The 23981-nt window shown below is 35.8% G+C and overlaps 1 protein-coding gene across 1 annotated transcript in view; it reads right to left on the bottom strand.

The window, feature by feature from the left end:
• Positions 1-23779, bottom strand: part of ITPRID2 (ITPR interacting domain containing 2) — a 92064-nt gene extending 68285 nt beyond the window's left edge. The window contains exon 1 of the mRNA XM_074338864.2: positions 23677-23779. The gene's annotated coding sequence lies outside the window, so the exon portion shown is untranslated. The remainder of the gene's footprint in view (positions 1-23676) is intronic.
• Positions 23780-23981: the final 202 nt, after the last annotated feature.

The following is a 23981-nucleotide window of genomic DNA, read 5'->3' as shown; positions in this document are numbered from 1 at the left end:
TCAAGCAAGAATCCATGCAATGTCTGACAGGATATAGGCATCGAAGGGAAGAAAGGGAAGTGGCATAGGTTTCCCTGTTTTAAGGCTAGGTGACCAAAGAAAGAATGATGTAAAAAGAGCTGGAAAATGCTAATCTGGGTGGCAGGCATAGAAAGTGATTCAGGGTGCTAGATGAGAGAAAGAGGAGGATGAGTAATTTGACTAAAGACATGTTTTATGTAATGGCAGTATATCTGCATCTTATATTTTATGTACGAGAACAAGATTTTTTTAGATGAAAATTAACATATTCTAAAAACCCAAAATTCTGATTCTTAAATTCTGTTTCTCCTAATTTCTAAATCATAAAAAAAGAGTCAATGACTTGTTAAAAATAGGACAGCTAATTTAGTCCTATGAAAAACTCACAGTGCCTTTGAAATCTAGCAAGTATTAAGATACATCACATAACACTTTTTAGAAATGACATATTTTTAAAATGATCCCTCAAATACTCCAAGTGGCCCTAAGATAGTCCTTTCATAGTATGTGCTCTATCTAGGGAATGAATGAAGAAGAATAGAGTCAGTGGGCAGTTAGTCTTGAACTGTACAAAAGTGATCAAAATAAAGACGTCAGTTTTGGAGCTGTCCACATATTCATGATAATTAATCAAGAAAGCTCTAAGGGAAGGTGATTCAATACAGAAGAGCTAAGGGTCTAGGAATGTATCTTGTATTACGACTAAATTTAAAGTATGTAGAGAAGAGTGAGAGCTAAGGTAGAAGGTTGAGTAATATCATGGAAATGAGAAAGTGCAAAGAATAAAGAGTAGAATAAAGGGTAAATCCAATAATAGGTCTAGGAAAGGGAGAACTGGAAAAAGTTGCTGAGTATGTGTGCATTTTAGTGGACAAGCCAGTGAGTAGGAGAGGATGCAAATTGTGTTAAAATCACAAAACTGGATATACGCATAAAGATAGTTACAAAGTTGGGCTTTTGGCATTTGTTTCACACCACAATTTACAAAATTGGTTTGGTTCATAAATGCAGGTAATTGCAGATCTTCCCTCACCTGCATTCTGCATCCTGAAAATATATATAATTTGCTTAAATTCTCAGTGCAGCTGACCATGTACCATTGTGCCAATCGCAATTCAGGAACCTTTCTTTATTTGCCAGGTATTGTTTGAGCATGAAAAAATAAAGTCAAGTGACGCAAGTAGCTTTTCTGTGGCCGTATTGTTTGCCGAAGCTATGATTGGATAAGGTCCAGTAATACATTTAGGATAGGCCCAGACATAAATTTAAAAAGCATTGTGTATTTTGAAAGAAACTTCTAGAAAAATCACATGAATTCATAGCTTTAATTGACCTTAGAGATCAGAGTGCAGCCCCTCGTTTACAGTGAAAAATATTTAAGATCAAAGGAGGTCAAATGACCTGCCCAAGCTCACCAAACTAGCTATTGGCAAAGCTAGAACCATAAGTCAAATGTCATTCTTATTTTATAAGCCATATCACCTTCACATAAATTCACAAAACTCCCCGACGTCAATAGTTTTAGTTCTGATATCGTCTAAAAATATCTTTTCTCTATTTAAACCAGTCTAGTTACAACATGCAAGTGCCTTTAGTCTCTGAGACATTCTGAAATTAACATTTTCTACTCTTCCAAACTGAGTCATGGTAAGCAAAATTTTAATCAAATATTTCATATCAGATGATTAAAACAAATTAGTTCAGTTGAACAACTTCCCAAATTTTATCTGCCTGTTGTTTAGTTTCACAGGTTAGAAACTAGAAAACACTTTCCCTTTCTTGTGAGGACTTTGACATGGTTTTAATGATTAATACAATCCACATTTAAGTACGGATTTTTTTTTTTTTGGAATACACATTATTTTACAGTGAGACAGTATAAGTAACATTCATTCAAGTTCTTGTTAAGGAAAGCCAGTTAACATTTTCTCTCTCTCCCTGTTTGTCTGTGTCCATGGCAAGTAAAACAATTCCCTAATCACATTAAAACATATGGCAATTTTTTAAGTGCTCTCTCTAAACCGTGGCAGTCAGTATGTTATCCATGTAAAGATTCTTACTGCTAATGGTAGGAACAATATCTGATGTGGGTTTGTTTGGTTTTCATCAGTATTTACAGTTTAGATTTCATTTTGTTTTTCACAAGATCATTTTATATCTGTTCAAACTAATATTTAACAATAATTCAGCAAAGCAGCCCAAAGTTGATCCAACACACTCACACACACACACACACACACACACACACACACTACAGTCCTTTTGCAAATATCAGAAACCTGCATACTCATTCATACTCATATCAGTTACCTGATACTCATTATAGTCCTGAAATTTCATCTCTCAGGCCTATCTCAACAGAAGTAAATCCACATAAGTGTATTATAGTAACAGAGAAGACAGTTTAGAATAAGACCTCATTTATTTTTCAATTATTTTTTAGAACTCTTAATGTTTTCTGCAGTTTAATGCTTAGGTGGTTATGCGGTTCTGTAGGCCAAGGGAACACACAGAGGAGCCTAAACTAGCCAGGTAGGTTCTGGTAGATACCATGCTTCAAGAGCCTCAGGAAGGCCATGGGAGGTAGATACAGGCTGGGAGGGGCTCAAAGTTGTTATGCTTTTGGCTGGAGTCCAGGGAAGTCAGGTAAGGCCAAGCATAACTGGCAAGGGCCATTGTTCTAGGTAACCAAGGCCCAGAGTCCAGGAAGTCAGAGTACGTTGGAAAGAAAGTTCTGGAGAACAGGTGACACTTTGTTCTTCCTGCTATGTGTGGCCTACACAGGCCCCTGATTGTTGATTGCTACCAGAAAGGGGTCACAAGTTTGCCTGGGAATTCTGCCTTTCACTGAGGCAGAGGAACCAGGATCACTCAGTGCACAGAGTTTTGCTATTTCAGGTCACAGACCACTGACTTCCCTATTTCAAAATACGCCGTTAGCCTTGAAAGGAAGTTACTGGCTATATACACCTTTCATACTTTTGAGATGCCAATTAAAGCTAACAATATTTACATTTGTGATACATATAAAAATTATGAGGGAACAGAAATAATAAAATGACAGTGGTTGATAGATAAATCCATCATTTCACAAGCTGTGCATGCTTGGACAGTTTATACAACCTTGTGAATTCTCATTTTCTTCACCTGTAACAGAAGATTTAATGCCATACAATATACAAAACACGAATCAAGCTAAAACACAAATCCTTGCGCTAGAGTCAGTACTTAATATCAATTACTTCCATTAATTTACTTCTTCTTTTCTTAGCCAACAAAATATCACCATTTTGGATTCTAGGTTCTGAAAACAGGGTGGTGAGCCAGCAAGATGTCCTTGTCTTCAGGGAGTTTGCACTCTTGCACGCTTCCTCTGTTTGTTTACATATGCCAATGACCCACTTTCTTCTTCACAGAGTAATAAAATATTTGAGAACAACGGTTAAGTAATAAGGAAACCCACAAATTGTTATAATGATCATGATCCAGGGTGTGGATCACTTAAAATATCAGTAGAATACCTTATCTTATTAGAAATTCTGGAAATCAGATCACAACAGATTAAATTCACTACTTCAAGTTATCCAAGACTATTAAATGCGGTATTAAACTTGAGTAGTTCAGATCTGTAATATCCGCTCAGACATCTGATTGACTTTACTAACAGTTACTTTACTTCATCTTCTCTACCTCGCTGGCTTCTCCTGTTGCCTACCCTCAAGCTTTTGACTTCTCCACTTCCGAAATACAAGTGCCAGCTGAAACATTACCTCTTTAAAAAATTAAAAGCCACCATTCACACATAAAAAGTATTTTTTCTTCTTATTCATATGCTTCATTTTGTTGATTATCTCCTTTCAATGTCACCATACCACAAAAAGTAAATATAGTTAGGGTTTCAGTATTTTTTGTTCAAAAAATTAAAGATTGAGCTTCAACTATTGCCAAAGACAGTTGGCAGCTCATGAGCTTATCAGGTTTTAAGAATAGGGATATTCTTGAAAAGTGTATATAACAAAAGCAAAGACACTCAAGGGAAGAGGATGTGAAGCCACCAATGAGGATAGGAGGACAGCTGAACGAGGCTTCCCCATGTCAGCCCCCTGCTAGGCTTTGCTCGGCAGGAGGTAATGCTCCTCATTTTCCCACAGTGCAGAACAGTACATCAAGGAATGGGATGAACAGGCAGCCGGATGGCTCAGTTAGTTAGAGCGGAGCTCTTAACCACAAGGTTGCTGGTTCAGTTCGACTTGGAGCTGATGGGGCCTGGAGACCCAATACTCCCCAATTTAAAAAAAAGGGTGGGGGGGATGGGATGAAGTTGATCCTCCAGTACATAGATGAGGGAAACCTGACAGATTCCCACGCCTTTCAGAGAGGGGCTACAATCTCATTATTTTATAATATATCATTATTTGTTTGAAGTATTTAGATATCTACAGTCAACTAATTGTTGCAGTACACCCAGAGACAAGTGGGTTGTATTGCTCATCCTTTTAGGTCATCCGTCAGGTTATACCTCTCCTTTCCATAATATAATTGATATGTGATTATATGTTAAATTTTCTGTCTTTAAAAGATATACAGGCAACAGTGCTTGGCATATACGCACATTATGTACACCCACCGATTATGGCTCTTCGACCTGGGCAAGAGGCCTCTGTTCTGGGCCTTATGTGTTGAGAATCTCTCTGCTCTTCTTCTGATTACAAACCTTTGCACAAGGTAAAGAATCCAGGAACTGAAGGACTGCACCCACTCAGAGTCTGAGCTATGCCTCCTTTTATGACTTCTCTGGTTACTTGGAATCCCAGAATTCCCCACCCAAATGGCCACAAACCTGCTTCATCTTCCCCAGGTCTATTCCCAGGCATTTACTGTTCTATGGTATCTGTATGGCCTGAGGGATGTCCAAGCCCCAGGTGGTTGCAGGGGATCTGATATGGATACTGGAGAGATGTGGCCACAGGTATACCCTTGTGACCTCTCACCTGGTGGGATGGAACTGGGGATTGGAAGTGAAGTGGCTGAGCTGTGGGCTTTGGAGCAGGCGCTGCCAGTATCTCCACTTTTTAAACATGAAGCCAAGGTATCTAAGGATTTTAAATTTGAACTTGGCCTGAGGTATACTTTTTAAGGTAGGAGGATAGAAGACACTTAATTTAAAGATATTTACCATAATTTATAACTTGATACATTGTATGTGGGCCTTCGTTTGTACTCTCTTTCAAGTCCCACAAATGTTAGGAAGGGACTATATGTATATATTAGAGTTAATTTTCCCTAGCATTTCTGGTATATGCATTCCCAAGAGGCTGGCAAAAACTCTTTAAGTTTTATAAGGTGTGATTTCATACTAAGTCCACATTACTTTGGATTGCTTTTCCTAACATGTCTCAGCAAAACATTAGACAACCTGGTTAAACAAAGCCTCATTCCCACACAGCTCCACCTTCCTTACTTGGCAAAGATTTAATCTGGTAACACCCTTTATAGACCATTATTCCAGCCACATTTAAAAGAAATAGCCATCACGTTTCCATACTTTTTTTTTTTTTAAGTTGAATTCTATTTCTGACCACAGGGCAGGTAAAACCAAAGAAAAAATATCCCTAAAAGAATAACATATTTCAAATATTTTTCCCACTCATCCTCTCCTATTTATTTTTAACCAAAGCCACACAAATGAAACAAACAAAACTAAAAATCCAAAATAGAAACACTGTTGAAACCCATGGATCATTCTAATATTAATTTCCCTAATACTTCCAAGCCACAATAATAATAATACATTAGTAAATATTTATTAATGATCCCATTCAGCCCTAGGATATGCTCCTTGGTGATGGCAGCCAAGGGACATTTGTACAATACAGTGTGGAAAAGAAGACATAAGAAATGCTAGGCAATGGAAGGGGGGTGGTAGATGAAGGTAAAGGGGATCCAATACATGGTGATGGAAGGAGAACTGACTCTTGGTGGTGAACAAACAATGTGATATTTAGATGATATATTACAGAATTCTACACCTGAAATATATGTAACTTTACTAACAATTGTCATCCCAATAAACTTTAATTAAAAAAAAAACAAAAAAAAAACAAGAAATGCTAGGCAAGAGAAAGGAGTTTTAATGTGAATTCAGGGGCAGGAATGATTATTTTACTTTAAGCAGTGAGTAGGAATGAAATACATTTGGTGAAAAAGCAAAAGGGCATTCCATAATTGCATTTTAATTTAATTTATGGCATTCTGGAATATTCCAAGTTTAAATATTGAAGGTATTAAAGCATCTTGCTTTCACATGTCCAGGCCATTTAAGATTTGCCAACTTCCTAGGGTAATTGAAATAGAGATAAACATGGGCAAGGAGAAGTAGAGAAAGGTTGGACATTGATTTTCAGGGCATTGTTAATGAAAAATGATGATTTTATTTTTTTTAAGAAAAGTAATAGTTGTAAAATGCATTGAAAATTTTAGCAAGTATATCTTCTCTTTGGATATTGATATTTAGTGGGAGCATAGCATATAGATTTTCTAACATTAACTCCAGTGAGTCATTGAATTACCATGACCATATATGGCATAAGTGATGAACTGACTCCATGATACACACCCAGTGTGTCATAGCCAGTGATGCTCAAGACAGGTTGTTCATAAGCCATCCAGATTCCTCAACATACATCTCCTTGGAATTAAGTCACCCCAGTGGTGTGCATGACATTCTGTATTGTCAGAATACAAACGTAGGTATAATAAATTCCTGAGGCCTGACTATCTTTAATTTCTCTTGTCAAGTCCCTGGTAAAAGTTCTGATCCACAAATATGGTGCATAAATTATTATTTGGGAAATACCACCATAGGCATTCAATTAAGTTTGTTGAATTAGATTGAAGTTACAACATCAGAACTAGTGCTTCAGCAAGGATGCAAAATGTAATATAGACAAATGGGTATTTTTGTTTTGTTTTTAATCTTAGTTTTAAATTTGTCTAATTTTGAAACATCTAAACTAAATCTGCTTCAGTATGGTACAATGTATAATCCATTATGGCAAACTGTTTTAGAAAAGAAACGGGTGAATTTGGGATGTATACAGAAATTATGCTGTTTGCATTACAGATACAGAGGGAGAGGGAACATTTGAGCTGAGCCAAGCACATTCCATCTCAGGTCACTGCACTTGCTATTCCCACTGGATGGACCACTCTTCCTAAGTATATCTGCATAGATACTTTCCTGCAACCTTCCAGTTTTTGACTAAATGTTGCCTTAATCAAAGAAATCTATGACCATTCTACATAAACTAGCAACACTTTTCTGCATCACTCTCTACTCTCTTATTCTGCTTTAATTTTCTTCTTAACATATATCAACACCTCACATGTTATACATCTACTCGTGTACTTTTTTTTTTTCTCTAGAATTAGAATATATTCCTTGAGGACAAGGACTGTGTTTAATTCATTCCATGGCACATAGTAGATATCCATTAAAGTTTCTTGAAGAAATAAATGGATGAATGCTAGCTCATTGTAGGTCAAGATGAATTACTTATAACAGGTCTCACCCATTATACTCTTAAAATATAGTAAATAACATATTTACTTTGGAGAAGAGAAATACATTCGCACATCCAAGATATTCAACAAAACGAAACTCACAAAATGTTTAGAAGCATGAAGAGGTGTCGAGTGTATACAAATGTACAGAATCAAATATTGATATCTGAAGACTCTCCGAGTTGAATTTGCTTACTAGGATACTCAGTTACACATAGCTAACACAACAGGTTCATAGTATATAGTTTTAAAGTATATGCAACTTCAACAAATGGTGCTGTATATCTGGATATCTACATGAAAAAGAATGAAGCTAGACACCTACCTCATACCATATACAACTATTAATCCAAAATGGATTCTAGACCTAATACTAAAAGCTAAAATTATAAAGCCCTTAGAAGAAAACAAAAGTAAACCTTTGTGATCTTTGGTCAGGCAGTATTTTCTTGGATATGACTCTAAAATAATAAGCAACAACAACAACAAAAATAGATAAATTGGACTTTCTCAAAATTAAAATTTTTGTGCTTCAAAAGAAAGCAACAAAAAAGTGAAGGAACAATCCACAGAATGGGAGAAATATTTACAAATCATGTATCTGACAAACATATCCAGAATATATAAAGAACTCTTACAACTCAATAATAAAAAGACAAATAACACAATTAAAAATGGGCAAAGGATGTAAATAGACGTTTCTCCAAAGAAGATACACAAATGGCCAATAAGCACATGAAGAGCTGATCAACATTATTTGTCATTTAGGGAAAGGCAAATCAAAGCTACCACTTCACACCCATTAGGATGACAATACAATTGTTGGCAAAGATGTGGAGAAATTGGAAACCTCATACATTTCTGATGGGAGTATAAACTGGTGAAGCCATTTTGGAAACAGTTTGGCAGTTCCTCAAAATGTTAAACATAAAATTACCATGACCCAGCAATTCCACAACAAGGTATATACCCAAGAGAATTGAAAATAGATGTCCACACAAACACTTGTACATTAATATTCATAGCAGCATTATTAATAATAGACAAAAAGTGGAAACAACCCAAATGTCCATCAACTGATAAATGGGTAAACAATGGTGGTAGATTCATATAATGAAATTGTTTGGCAATACAAAGCAATGAAGTACTAGTCATACAAGCTACAACATGGATGAATCTTGAAAATATGGTAGGTGAAGAAAGCCAGTCACAAAAGGTCACATCTTGTATGATTCCATTTATATGAAAAGCCTGGAACAGGGAAATCTATAGAGCCAGAAAATAGATTATTTGTTACCTAGTGCTAGGGTTGGGTTAGCAGGGATGAGAATGGAAAATAACTGCTGATGCGTATAGGGATGAGGAAAACGTTTTAAAATTAGATAGTGGCGATGGTTGCACAACTCTGAGTTTATACTAAAAATTACTCAAGCATACACTTTAAATGGGTGAATTTTATGGCATGTAAATGATATCTAAATAAAGCTATTTTTAAAAAGCAATGTGGATGCTTCAAGTACGTAGAACTCACAGCGGACAGCAGAACATCAGCATCAGTACACTGAAGTTGTGCTCCATAACAGGGCCCTACAGAGTACCAGAAACCCTCTCCCCACGGGTGCAGATTACACAAAGGCAATAGAAGGGGAGGCCCTTCAGGGACAGTTCTGTTCATAGACAGAGAAAGAGCCTCAAATGTTCTCCTCAGCTTGTTGCTTTAGGGTCTAAAATGACTTTTACAGGTGGTCCTGTGGAATAAGTCATGAAAGCCCTTATTAAAACAGTAACACTCTCTGTGGAAATGTATAGTACATTAACTTTTTAACACCCATAAGAACAAGCTTATGAACTTCCTTAGCCAGGCATTTCAGTGGCCCGAAAGGAATGAAACGTTAATTAAATGAAAGGGAAGAGAGAAAGACTTGGTCCCTGGCACACTGCCCAAAGCACTGATCTTAGTAGTAAAATCTGAGAAACATAAATTTGAAATACGGGATGGTGCGAAGGACTAATTACTTTGTCTATCATAATTTACCCACCTTGCCTTACCTTTCCTGCCATGTAAATCAACTCTGGCCATACAGGTTAGCTTTACACCATTTTACTCTTTTGTTCTTTAAGCTTTAGCAGGCAAGTGGTAAATCTAGAATTATAAATCATAATCCTGGGCTATGAAAAGCCGCTGAAATGTTTTTAAAAAAGGGAGTGTCATGATCAGGTGTTTTAGAAATATTATTCTAGCTGCCATGTGGAGAACAGATTTGTGGGAACAAGACTGGATGTAGGGAGACAGTATAGGGACCAACAGCCCACCAAAATGGTGTGGAGGTTACTCCAAAGTGAAAACATCTGCAGAAAGAAATCTGATCTGAACTTCCCTTCTTTGACTAAAGCAGGACTTTATGAGAGTTAGGGAGGTAACTGGCCTTGGGCACTGGGACATTCCAAAAAAACAAACAAAAACAAAACAAAAACAAAAAAAACGGTGTCAACAAGCCTCTGTTAGAACCTTCCATCCTTTGAAGCTCTAAACTCACCCACCCCCTTCATTAAGCTGGGGAATTACTTCTTATGGGGTGCTCCCATATGCATGTGAAAATAGATTTTTCTACTGTTAATCTGTCTATTATTACTTTGCAAGCCCCAGGCCACTCAGACCTAAATTGGTAGAGGATAAGATTTTCTTCCCAAGAATAGGTTAAGAGGCCATTATGCTAATCCTGGTGAAAAGACAGTGCTGGTTTGGACAAGGGTAGCAGCAGAGGGATAAAAGGTACATCAAGTAGAATCAACAGGGTTTGGGATATGGATATGGCCAGCAGAAAATAGGGCAACATGGGAATGAATCCCAGGTCTCTTCCCAGGGCCCTTCCAAACTTAATACTCTGCTGCCTGAATGGCTTTCAAAATGTAAAGTATGCTACAAAACCTGTGTGTGTGTGTGGAGGGGGGAACTCCTGGGGGGCGGACAGATAACTCAAAAGCAGGTAACAGAATTGCTCATGGAAAAAACTGCCTTATTTAGCAAAAACATCTTGGTGAGCCATCTTTAATTCTGCACTTGGAGCTTGTCTAAAATGAGCTAAAAATTAGACAAAGACAATATTGCCTGCATAATAAAATGAGAAAAATGTTTTGCTGCAGTCAGAGATAGATGGATCAAGTGTTCCAAGACCAGGAAAAGCTGCAGGTGTGTGTGTGGAGGGGAATAACAGGAGGTAGGGAAGGTGGCCCAGCAAGACGTCAGGAGCTGGGTCCTGAGCAGAGTGCTGGCTAGTGGCAAGTACTGCCAGTGAACAGGGATGCCAGGTGTTCATGTTGCCACTATTTGCCATGCTGTACTGTGATATACTATCCTCGTATCCCAAGATACACACCCAAATCTTCAACCCAACTGCCTGGTGTGAATGTGTTTTAGGGAACTAAATCAAAACACATGTATTTCATATTTGCGTCCATGAAAAATGGATAGAAGCTAGCTATATGAGGAAGGATGTGAGAGATCATTCAGCAGTAGTAGGAAGTGAGAAAAAAGTGGGGAGGACAACCCCCCTGATATTCACCACATCTACTGGGAAGTAGGGTGGAAGGTGGCGGGGGGCAGGGTGGCAGCAGGAGAAACAAGAAAAGTATGTTTCATGCTACATGGGAGACTCCAGTAGGGGCAAAAGTAGGGCATTTCCAGTCAGCTGATGTAGGGCAAGGCAATTCTAAGCACACTGGATGATTAGGGCCACCAAGCAGCTGCTGCGTGAGTAAACACCTAAATGAGAATCTTTTAAATTATCTATTCAGAAAGGTAGCTTCTGAATTTCCCTATCTGTCATTTCTATACAAAAATGAAAGTACTTCTCTATTTATCAATGTAGGTTATCTTGGACACACATCTAATCGCTCAGAGCATTAAAAGAGCTCTGTATCAAGTATGAGATGTACCAATTAGGGGGAAGAGCTAAATGGAACACAAGAAGATGATATTGTCAGGAATAGAAGATAATATTGTACTATGTTTAATCTTATGACTCTACTTAATGCTTCAGCAAGGTATAGGTTTTTCTTAATTAAGACTTCTAAATAAATTAAAATGTCTAAATTATAGTATAAAACTTGTGCTTTCTTACCTGGAATACCTACTAAGTTAGTGAAATATATTTTGAAGAAAAATATATTGGAATGTCTTACCTAATTTTTTAAAGTTTTGTTTTCTTATTGTTTGAATTATTCCCTGAAGAGACCTCCTTGAAGCAGAGTAGCTTAGAAGAAAGATGATGCACCTGGAAATTATCCACATGGGTTAATCTTTTAAAGATTATGTCCTTCCTTCATGATTTCCACAGATACATTATTGTATTTACCAAATTACTGGTTCTATGTTCACCACCATGGACTCTAATGAAAAATTAGATTGTTTTCTCCTTCCGTTGTGATCAATGTGATCTAGTGTATTCTCTCACATTTCAAATAAAATTTAATAGAATCTACCATGAAAACAAACTGGTAAATGAGGGGTTTTTAAAGTTGAAAGCTGCAGCTGCCTGGTTTGGAATGTCCTTAGAATGTAAATATTCTACCAATAAAAGGCACAAACCTATCTACATTACTTTGGTTCTATACTATGGATAAATTTTTTGACTTTGTATAAATCAGGTTTTTATAGATTATGTGGGAGTTTTCAAAGTAAATTTATTCACTTTTTCAGCAGTAATAAAAAATACAAACATGAGCATTGGAATTGGTCACCAGCCTTTCCTGCAGCTATTATCTGTCCATGAACAATTATTTGCGATGGTTAATGATGTGCGGTGGTATCACTGAGACAAGCTCACCTTCATCAGCCTGGCCTACTAAGCAGGTGACAGTTAAGATGAAGTATTTTTTATCTTTGAGAGATGAAATTTGTCACCAAGGCAGATTTCTAACATCATCTAGTAGAAAAGACATGCTCCTAGATTTTCCACATAAAACCAAGTCTCCATTAGCACTTGGGTATCAAGTTAGGAGGCTTTCCACGTACAACTTTCAAGTAAAAACTCACTATCTCTAAGATTTTCAAAGGCAGAACGTTTTTGCAATAGCTTCACAAAATGGGAAGTAGACAAAATGTTTCTGTTTTTAGACATAAAAATTCAGGAAATGAAACATAAACTAGTTCTTTTATACTAGCTCCTTTTCCCAGTCTGTTTAATGCACTGTCTAACCAAAATTGGATATTTTCTTATCAGACATCTCCAATAGTTGTCTCATAGTTCTCTGTCATTTGAGGAAATCTCAAGAACAGCAATAGGAGGTTTATCAATAAAATACTCCTATTCTCCTCTCCCCACCCTCAAAGCCATAGATAAGGAGTTGGACTCTCAGAGAAAAGATACTATTTGTTTGGGTGTATGGAATGGAATCATTAAAAAGTACATCTTTAGCAACACTTTTTCCCTGGAGTGTGAATATTTTGAACTTTTTGGGGAGGATTTCAACAAAGAAATGTTAGAAAGAAAGACTAGGCATTTGTAGGAGTAAGCACATTTTTCACAAAAATTTGGGTGAAAAAATGAGAAGTTACATTTTACCTGTTAGAAGGAAGACATAATTACTAATGTTAACATCAGTTAGCTGTTATTTCCTGAGAAATTAACACATGAGATATTATTCAGTATTTTATTCTAAAATAGAACAAGTTTGAAGTCTTAAAAGTGATAAATAATGGTAAAAATAAGATTGTAGCTTAGGTTCTCTCCCCTTCAGCTTCAAATTCATAAGCTTTATGTGAAACTTCACCCAAATTAACATACCTAATAAAGTTTCAAGTCACTGACTTCAGTCATTTGTAGCATTTGTGGGAGTGGGAAAAATGAGAAAAAATTCCTAACGCGTTTCCCGCCCACTGTCTTTTCTTCATGATAAAGGTCACAATTTTGCTTTATGATAGATTATAGACTGTTGGAGCTAAGAGAGACTCTTTCAGCCCTCTAGACTGATTTTCTTGTTTTACACAGAAGAGGAAACTGAGACCCAGAGAATTTAAATAACTTGTCCAAGTTCACAAACCTACAAATAATGGGACAGGAGCTAGAAAACATAGAGAAGGAAAGAGTTTTTTCTGTTAATTATATACTGTGGTTGATTGTTCAAATATGTTAGCCCTAGAAGAGATTCATTCAGGTAAGCCAGCTAAAAATACTTGTAATTGATGTTTCTCTATATAATAAGGAAGAAAAAAAAAAAAAATCTAAAGCATAGAAATGAAAAGAGAAATGAACCATAGAACAAGTGAGACACAGCCTAACATACTTTGGTTTTTAAGCTTCTCGGCCAAAATCACACTTAGGATCTTGGTAACCAGAAAGAATCTTGTTCCTGGAATGCTTGCAGAAACCTGAATTAGTCATAAGCTTCTTAGGAAAGAATTTATCCTGTTTGATTATCGCAATGATTCTTGATCAGAAAGGCAAGCAAGCGTCTTTTATTGTTATGGGCCTAGTCATACTACAATTGCCGGTGTAACAGATCCTTTTGGCTGAAGAACCATCTATTTTGAATGACTTTAGTATGGATTAGATGATCTCATGAGGTCTCTGCCTGCTCTGTCATTCTTTCCTTCTTGGTGCCAACACAACAAACCTCACATGCTTGTTTCAGACAAGTAGAATAGCTAGCAATGACAGAGTTTCTAATCGTAGACGTATTCAACCAGAGAAATAAGCATAGAAAATTTCCAAAGTATCGCCAAAATCATTACTCTAAAATGTTTAAATGAGTAAGACTCAAATGTCAATATCCAGGACAAAACAACTCCAGTGAAATCATGGCTTTGGAACAAATATTTGGACCATTTGATAATTGAAGTGATAAGTTTGGCCTCTGGTTTTCCTCACTCCCCAACCCCCTTCATGTAAATCTGTTACTGCCTGTAGCTGGAGGATAAAAATTCCTTTCTAATCTACTTTCACAGGTAGGAGATTGACCAAAAGCTCCATTCAGTCCTTAATTAAAATTTTCTTTTTTGCTAAAAGATGAGAAAAAAGCACTCTATCTTTAATTCCGAAGTCTCTAGGAGCAAGTTTAGTTTGATATTATATGAAAATACAACATTCAAAATAATGTCTGGCGTATTCTTGACATTCCACAGGCATACTTGAAATAAGTGATGCCAAAAGGAGCTAAAAATGGTAAAGGAAATTACAGAAGTGTTTGACTATCATCCAAAAGATTCTAACAGAGGAAAATTTCCCTCCACCTCACAAGCATCTTAAGGCTTTGTACTAAAGAATGCTAAAGATTTTAACTGGCTGGTAAAATACCGAGCAGGTGGCAAAGTATTTTTGACTTGGTAGCTGAACCTTTTTACTTACATCCTTGACCATTTCATAAGTAAAAATAGTAATTACAAAACAAACAAACAAACATCAGGAATAATTTCTACATAATAGAATTCATTCTATGTGAAAACAACAAGATTCTTCAATCTTTCATAGCAAATAAAAATTCTTCAATGCTCCATATTTGATTCGCTGGCTTCCCCCCGGTGACTCCCTGCTTCATTAAAATACTGTGAACCACCCTTCACGTTTATTCTTATGAATTGACATGAAATTTGACAACACTTTCCCTTCCTCATTTCAGATATGACTCATTGCTCTTGGTGTAATCCCCTAAGGACCGGAAGCTCTACTTTAAAGTAAGGAAACAAAAGAAGCACCTTTAATTCAAGCTGGTTTATCCAGAGAACTCTAATGGTTATTATTCACTGACTTCTTAAGGACGCATTATAAAGCTGAGCACTTGAAGTGTCCTCCCTTCAGCTTTCCCTGGGGAAACCAGTGTAGAAAAGCTGGAGAGGTAACCAGACTGATAAGTCTTAGACTTGAAGTTTATCAGCAGTTCTACTTAACCACCCATTATCTCTAGGATGCTATTGGATTTTAGTTTGGGGAGCATTTTATTTCATTTTCAAGATTTTGGATCATCTTCCCTCCATACCCCTCTTACTTGGCATACAAAAAGAGATCTGAGCTATATCTCGAAAGCCTTTCTAATTTAAAACTTGACCCATTTTCTGCTGTGTGAAACTACTACCCCACCTCCCAGTCTCTCTCAAATTTAGAAAGTACTCCAAAGCTCAATTCACTACAGAAATCTTAAATCATCTAGAATAGCCCGTGGTCTTTCAAACAATATTCAAATTAGAAGGAAAAAAGAATATGGCACTCTAAGTAAAATTCTCCTTACCTTTACTTGAAAAATAGAAAAAAAATAAATAAATAAAAAGCCAAGGCCCTTTACTTTTTTAAATCCTGAAAAACTTCTAGTCCTCAGAGAAACCATTTCTTGATTTAGAAGATGAGGAAAGTTGAAGTTAAACAATGATCCTTTTTCCATTTCTTAAAAAAAAAAAAAAAAAAAAAAAAAAAAGGCCAGCAGAGGCAAATGCTCTGTTGGACAGATTGTTTCAGCAGATGTTCATTGTCCTAGGGAGAAAGCAGCTCCACTTTGCAGCTTAGCATTTGCAAATTTAGAAACCTTAATATTTTTCACTTGAAATAGTCCATGTGGTATGAGCGAGATGTAAATATTAAAAGCATTTATATGAGCAAATGAGCAAGTGTTTGCATTTTACTATTAAGTCCATGGAAGGCTGACCCTGTTGTTATATCATGATATGATGATGCAGCGATTGTTGCCCATCTGAGCTTTACAAGTTTCTGTAGTTTTTTCCCCCCAATCATTTAAAATGGCATCCTAGAAGAATACTGATAATTATAGTAACATTAATAGAGTACTTGCGATGTACCAGGCATGCAAAATTATCTTATGAGGTAAGTTCTATTTGAATGCCTATTTTAAAATGTGTAAACTACGGCTCACAAAGGTTCAATAACTTACCTATATCGCAGAGCCAAGAAGTAATGGCATTGGTATTCACATGGAAAGGGTTTGACTCTAGGACAGGGGTGGTCAAACCCTTTTTGTAAAGGGCCAGGGAATAAATATTTTAGTCTTTACAAATCACAAAGTCTGTTTTCAACTACTCAATTCTGTGTTTGCAGAACAAAAGCAGCCTAAGACAATATGGAAAAGAGCAAGCATGGTTTGTTAAAAAACAAACAAACAAAATCTTCATCTATGGACAGTGAAATTGGAATTTCTTATATTTTTCATGTCACAAAGTATTCTTTTGATTTTTTTTCAATAGTTTAGAAATGTAAAAACAATGCTTACCCTATGGGCTGGACAAAACCATGTGGCAGGCTAGATTTGGCCCACTGAATAATTTGTTGACCTCTGCTCAAGGCTCTTAATGATTGTATTATTTTTCTAGTAGTGTCTTTTTATAATTTTTTAAACAGCTAAAATAACTACATTTACATTCTAGCATTATCAAGTTACGTCACTTTTATCATGTAAAATTATGTTTTGGGAAATGAGATTTTGTTTTTATATTATATACAGAGGGTGCCAAAATACATATATGCACATTTTAAGACGAGAAAACGTATTAAAATTGTAATACTCAATATACACTGATAACAAAAGATGAATACAAGTCACGTTTGACTGCTACAATTACAAGAGGTGCTCAAAGTGGTTACCATCAGCTTCCAGACACTTCTGATTACTCAGGCGAACTACTGCTTGAGCAACGTTGACCAAAGTGTCCACTTGTATACATGTTTTTGGCACCCCCAGTATATTTGGTTGAATCATATGAAATTTGCCAATATTGAACTGTTTGACCTACTAAAGTAGCAATTTCATGTGTTTCAACAGAGCATTTATAAATGCCTGTTTCCTTAGGAGGTAACACGTATTTTGTTAGAGCTATTAAAACATAGGCTAGTGACAAGGGGAACATTATGTAAACACTTCAAGCATCCGAAGTGTAACACACTAGATGATTTTTAAGGTTTCATTAGAATCTTTTCTAGTAAATGAATTATGAGAGTCTAGGACTCAAGTTATAAAGAAAGGGGAACATATATTATTGCCTAATTTCTGTGACAAATACTCCACTGTGTTATCTCATTTAGTTTCCACAATTAATATAGGGAGGGGGCATGAGGACTATTTTTACAGAAGGAACTAAGAGGTTGGATTCCAAGCCTGCTGCCTATGTGCCCCAAGACACAGAATTCAGGCTGACGTTAATCAATCACACAGAGCAAACTCTCCGGAAGACCTGAGATTCCATTAGGACCATTCCTGTCCTTAAGCCCACGGCAAATTAAACACAGGTTGTACCTTACAAGAGTTACAAACCAACTTATTCTTGCATCTCACTGAAGTTAAAGATAAACTTACCATTGTTCTTCTACCCTCCTTCCTCCCCCTGTACCAGTGAATTTTCCATGGAAGCAGAAAACACATATAAACCCTAGCCCAGGGTGTGGAGGGGTCTCTTCCACTAGCAATTAGGATTAGAGACCGCCACTGTTTATGGGGTGGCCTTTGCTTTCTTACTTACTCTCTGCTAAATAAACTTACTTTTACTTTAAAGTCTATATCTGCTCACCTTTGACTTCTTTCCTACGTGAAGCCAAGAATCCTCTTTTCCTGCAACACAATGACACTGTGAGATAAGTATTTTCACCCAGTTTGAGCAAATCTAGGTTCTTGGAGACTAAGTATAACTTGCTCACATTCAGAGCACTAACAGATGAAAAAGCCTAGACTTCAACAAAGAAAAACAATACTCTTTTTTGTTTTTCTCAAAGACAGTTTCACTTGCAATCTGTCAGCACCACTAGACTTTTAGGATAAATTTTATTTTTCAAGTTTATTGCTAGAAAATCAGTTGTAAGCCATAGTATTAGAATTTATGTCATTTTCAGTAAACTCCAGAAAATCCACTCATAATTTTTAAACATCTTTGTAGCCATATTTATGGTGCTTCTTTGGAATTTTTTATACCAATATTGCTCTAGTAGGTAAGATCTCAATTTATTCTTAAATGGAAGAGAAGAGAAAAGTAGGAATGAGAGTTTTTGGTAAATGTGTGTTAATAAGCTAAATGATTACTTAAAACTAATGGGTTTACAAAGTCTTAAAATTTTCGTGGATCAAATCCTGTTTTTCACATTTTAAGGTATTAGAACATTTAACTCCTGTATATACTAAGAAAACGATTCTGCACATACTAAGAAAACAAGCATCACGGAATGGAAGAAACTACAAAGAAATCAAAACAAGTATCTAGATCAGAAAATTAAAATTATAATACTTTGCCTCATTTATGCTTCTTATTCCCTATCTAAAGAAGAAACCCAATAACCTCATAATCAATAACTGTTGAGGAAAAAAATTGTAAATAAGGTAAGGAATTCTAAAAAATTCCCCAGAGACAGAGATATCCACCAGAGGAAAAGAACACTCAAAGTTACAGTTAAACTGGAAAGATTATTTTCTTCTTTTTTAGTTTTCTTTTCACTTTCTTTTCTTTCCTTTTTTCTTGTCATAGCAAATAAAATAAATTTGAGGCACAACTGGCCTTCTTCCTCTCATAATTTTCCATCTTTACTTTTACATTTTTTTCCCTAACTGCCAGATTGACTTTCCTGATTAACATTCTTTCAATTCATCAAATATTCTATTTCCCTTCATTCAAAATTTACTTTAAAGTCAGTCTTCTCTAGAATGCACACTGAGCAAGATAAGAATAGAGACATCTGCCAGAACGTGAAGTTCAGAAATGAATGAAAAGGTTCTTGGCATTCCTCAAGAAACAGAGGGTTTACATGAAGAAAAAAAAAAAAGTATGAACAAACTTTTGCAACTATTTATAATGCACCAGATTCTGTTGTTGTTTTGAGCATATAATAGATGAGGATGAAAAATGGTTGAAGGAAAAGGGGATTTTGGATCTACTGATTTCCACTAGAATGTAATCACTATGAAAGTAGGATTTTTGTCTTATTCACTGCTAAATTTCCAACATAAAACAGTTTCTGGATCACAATAGGTGCTCAATGAATCTTTGTAGAATGGATGAATGATTATTGAAGAATGACTTTGGACATGAAATGAGGAGCACAGCAATTACACAGATGATATTATTGTCTTGCATTAATGAATCCTTCTTTAGTCACAAGTAAAAATAACGAGGGAAATAGTCTACAAGTCATTCTGACAAAGCACTATTTAGTAACATGGACATGACATGAGCTTAAAGATAATGTGACCATTGTCATTTTGTACTAGTAACAATCAAGGAAGGGAAAACTGGACAATCCAGTCAGATCATGATTCCTAGACTTTATATAGGCAGATTCCAGAAAGGTCATTAAAAAGTAGGTACCATCCTATGGGCCAATATTATAAATAAAAGGAATGAAGACACATGAGATTTCAGGATATTCTGAAAACAAAAATTCTAACCCATAATTATGTATTTAGTCATGATAAGGTATGTGAGACCTGTAAAGCAGGGTTTCTTAATCTCAGCATTATTGACACTTGGAATCGGATACTTCTTTGTTGTGGGAAGTGTCCTGTGTATCGGAGAATGTTTAGCAGCATCTCTGTCCTCTACCCATTAGATGCCAGGAGCATCCCACACCCTCTGTTGTAGCAATCAAAAAATACCTTCAGATATTGCCAAATTGAGAATAACTGCTCAAAAGGAAGGAAGAGAGGAGAGACTGCAATCTCAGATTTTAGAAATACTTAAAAGCAAATGAAGGGTAACAGCGTTTACCACCTCAAAATATGCTTTTTTGGGAGATATTGATTATTTTAAACTGCTTATTTTTAAGAAAGGAAAGACTCAGGAAGAACCTTTGAACTTCCCCCTAACTGCCTAAAGTAGTTTAGATAGAGGGCCTGCTCCAGGAAGGGAGCTATCATTATAGATAACTATAATTTAATATGAATCATAATAGTATGTAATGGACAGGGAGGAACCTAGCAAGGACATTGATCCAAGTCCTCTCTGTGTGAAATCCTTAAAGAAAGCCCAGCAAACATTTGTTTACCAAACATTTGATTTTCCATCTCCATGTAAATTGTCTTCCCCCCCCTTGAAGTGTCAAACCACTAACACCTCCCACCTCCCCACCTCTGTTTTCTTCTTAGCTCAAGATAGCACATAAACCTCAACTACCCAGTTTGTCCTGGGGAGTGGATATTCTTATGGAACCCTCATGTGTACATACATAATTAAATTAGGCAATTTTCTCCTGTTAACCTGTCTCATGTAAATTTGATTAGACCAGCCGGAAGAACTAAGAGTGAAAAGGAAAAATATTTCCCTTTCCCACACGAACACTGAAAAAAGAACTTATAAGAATGATTCCTTATCATTGCTGTTGAGGAGTTAAAAATCCCAGTTTATCAAAAATTTTAAGGACAAAAGAAAGGAGTGTTTGTGGTGGCTTATTAAAGCAAGATAAAAGTTTGGTGCTGTGTATAGATAAACAACAGGACAATTAAAATTACTAAAATATTTTGCATATATCTTCTCCCTTTAGACAAATGAACTTCTAATATTATAAAGAGACCAGTTTTAGGTGAGAAGACAGTAAGAAAGTACTTTATATATTATTCTGAATTCCCAAAGTTAGGTAAATTACGTATCAAAAGAGTATGGGAAAAGTAGCAATCAAAGGCATAAGATTTTAGAAATCTTTGAAATGATGTTTAAGAGTTGTACCATAAAAGAAATTATCCTAGTTTTCAAAAAATAGGTGGTCTTTAAAAAAATTGATAAGCCACTTATTAAGGATTCTTGCAATAATCCTAGAACAATGAAAGAATGATGAGCACCTGCAAAAGAAAAATTGTCAAAAACCTTGAGTGCACTAGAAATGAAATATGTCAGATTAACTCATACTTGACTGGGTTTCTTGAACTGCAGATCAGAGTATTACTATACATAGAGTGTGTCTTGATTTCCACGAAGGGTTTTGTCAAATACTCTTAGGCTCTCTGTGTTCTTGCAGACAAACTCAAAAAGTATAGGCTGAATGATACTAATGTTTATTTCCCCTATACCACCACCTTCACGCACTCACCCTTGTTATAATGCTTTTTGAAATCTCTAGGACTCCTCAAAATAATGTTTCAAAGACATTAGATTCTAAAAGTATATCGTATCACGGGATTTCAGTCACTGTGATCTATAACCAATGCAATTCAGTCTCTTAATTAATGTTGCACAAAAATTTTATAGATTGATTTTCATCCCACCCTAGATGGACATCATTCTTTCTGCAAAACTTTTAATCCACAGAGAAGCAAATCAATATTTTAACAAATAGTTAATATTTGTTTAATTAAAAAAACTCAAAATCAAGATATTTTGCTACACTATTAAATATTTCTTGTATAGTTAGTTCATTAATATCACAATCTTTCTGTTGTACTGACAAAGAAACAGTGTGCTAGATATGGGAAGAAATCAGCCTGTAAGATAGTATATCAGTCTGACTTTTACCCCACTCCACCCATTCTATACATTCACCTTCAACCTGGTCCAGTAATTGCAAAAATGAACAAGCAAAAAATTTACCAGCGCCGATATTTTGAGCACCATCATACCAGTAATATCAAAAGTATATTTTCAGGGCAAAGAATACATTTTGACAACATGAAGAAAGGAATGTAAATCAGAACAGAATTGTTTAATTACATCTTACCTGGAAACAAATGAACAGTTCCAGCAAACTTGGTAATAAGTCACACCAAGTATACATAACTACAAACCATGCACTTATTTAAATGGACTGCTTCAATTTTACTACTATGTAAATAAAAAATACAGTGTAATGAATTGTGATAGCTGATGATACTGTGATTCTTTTAGTTAATTTAAAAAAAGTTTAGGAATTCAAGAAAGGAGACTCTAGTTTGACAAGTTAAAAGTAAGTGGATGGATTGTAAGTCATATTCAACTATCACTTCATCAACATTATTCCACACAATAGTTTCCTTACCAGAGTATTGGTTCACTTGTGGAAAACCCAAATCATATTATCAGGTAAAGACATGCTACAATGATTTCTTTCCAGCTGCAACTAGGGTTCATATTACACAGGTCATATTTATACTCAGGTGTCTTCAAACTCTGAACAAATGGAAACTTACCTAATGAAACAACAAATATCTGACCTGCCTTGTATCCATTTTTGATGATCTGCCCTGTAAAGGAAATATATTCCTAGGAAATTCAGAGCCATGGAAGAGAGGAGGTAAAATATGACTTTGAAAGAGAGGATCAATAACAGTGTCCAAGTAAGTTCCTCTGCACATTTGACAACACTTGTTTTCAACGGATAGTGGAAGCAAACTGTGTGATGTTATAAGTGTAAATTCATGGGTTTGCAGAGTTCAACCTAAGCCTATGAAAATATAAACTACTTTAGAGTGGGTGGATAATTTGACCCAACAAACTCAATTCACAAAGTCCTTTTCAAGCACTTGCCCCACATCATTACCCAGAGAGAGTGCAGCATTGGTGAGCCTGGGAGCAACTAACTTTAAACCAAAAAATGCTATTTTCTTTCCTGAGGAAGAAGGGTGACTTTTGTTTTGTATATATGACATCTACTAGTAAGCTACAATGAGTACAAAGACCCTGATTTTATCTTCATCTTTAAGACAAAATCATGAAGAAAATAGCCAACAGAAATACACAGAATATTTTTTTAAGAGAGACAAGTGATCAAGTTATACATAAAATCAACATTTTTTCCTTAAGAAATTAACAAATATAAAGCTCATTTCTTAATTGGAAAGAGTCAAACAAGATTTGAAATCTTTTCTCCAAATGGAAATAGTGACTATTGCTTCCATGGCAATGATTTTAATATTTCAACCCTAAACATATTCACAACTTTTTGGTTTACATGTATTTACTACTCAAATCAAGAAGAAACAAACTCTAGAGCCAGTTTCACAGACATCTATTATTATCTCTACCTCTTTTTTTTTTCTCAGAACCTTCAGCTGGAAAAATAAAAATCAATTTGGAAAGATTTTACACGAAGCTATCCCAAGTAAATAATCATTTTAGAGCCACTCATTCACTCAACCTAAAAGCATTTAAGTGATTTAGGAAAAGTTAAGCATGAGGAAGAAAGTAGCACTTTCAAATCCAAATCTTACCTGGTATATTGAAATGGAACAACACCCCTGAAGGTCTTCTTTGAGCTCCTCTCCTCAAGGGACAACTAAATCACAGCAGCCTATATTCTTAAACCCTCAAAGAAAAATCAGGAAGCTGGATCTGTGCACATAATGGCCTGCATAATGTAAGAAAGCGCCGTTTCTTGGCAACTAGAAAACAATCCTTTTCAATTAACTCACAGCAATTGGCCCACATTTGTTGTTAAACACTGAATAAAGAAAATGTTTTAAGAACTAAAAGGAACCTGCTAACAGCTCACCGAGAAAATCAGATCAGTTTGTTC

The sequence above is a fragment of the Rhinolophus sinicus genome, chromosome 17 (assembly GCF_057876585.1).
Source record: "Rhinolophus sinicus isolate RSI-liver-muscle chromosome 17, RSI-T2T, whole genome shotgun sequence".
Classification (NCBI taxonomy): Eukaryota; Metazoa; Chordata; class Mammalia; order Chiroptera; family Rhinolophidae; genus Rhinolophus; species Rhinolophus sinicus.
This window is presented reverse-complemented; position numbering and strand designations above follow the sequence as displayed.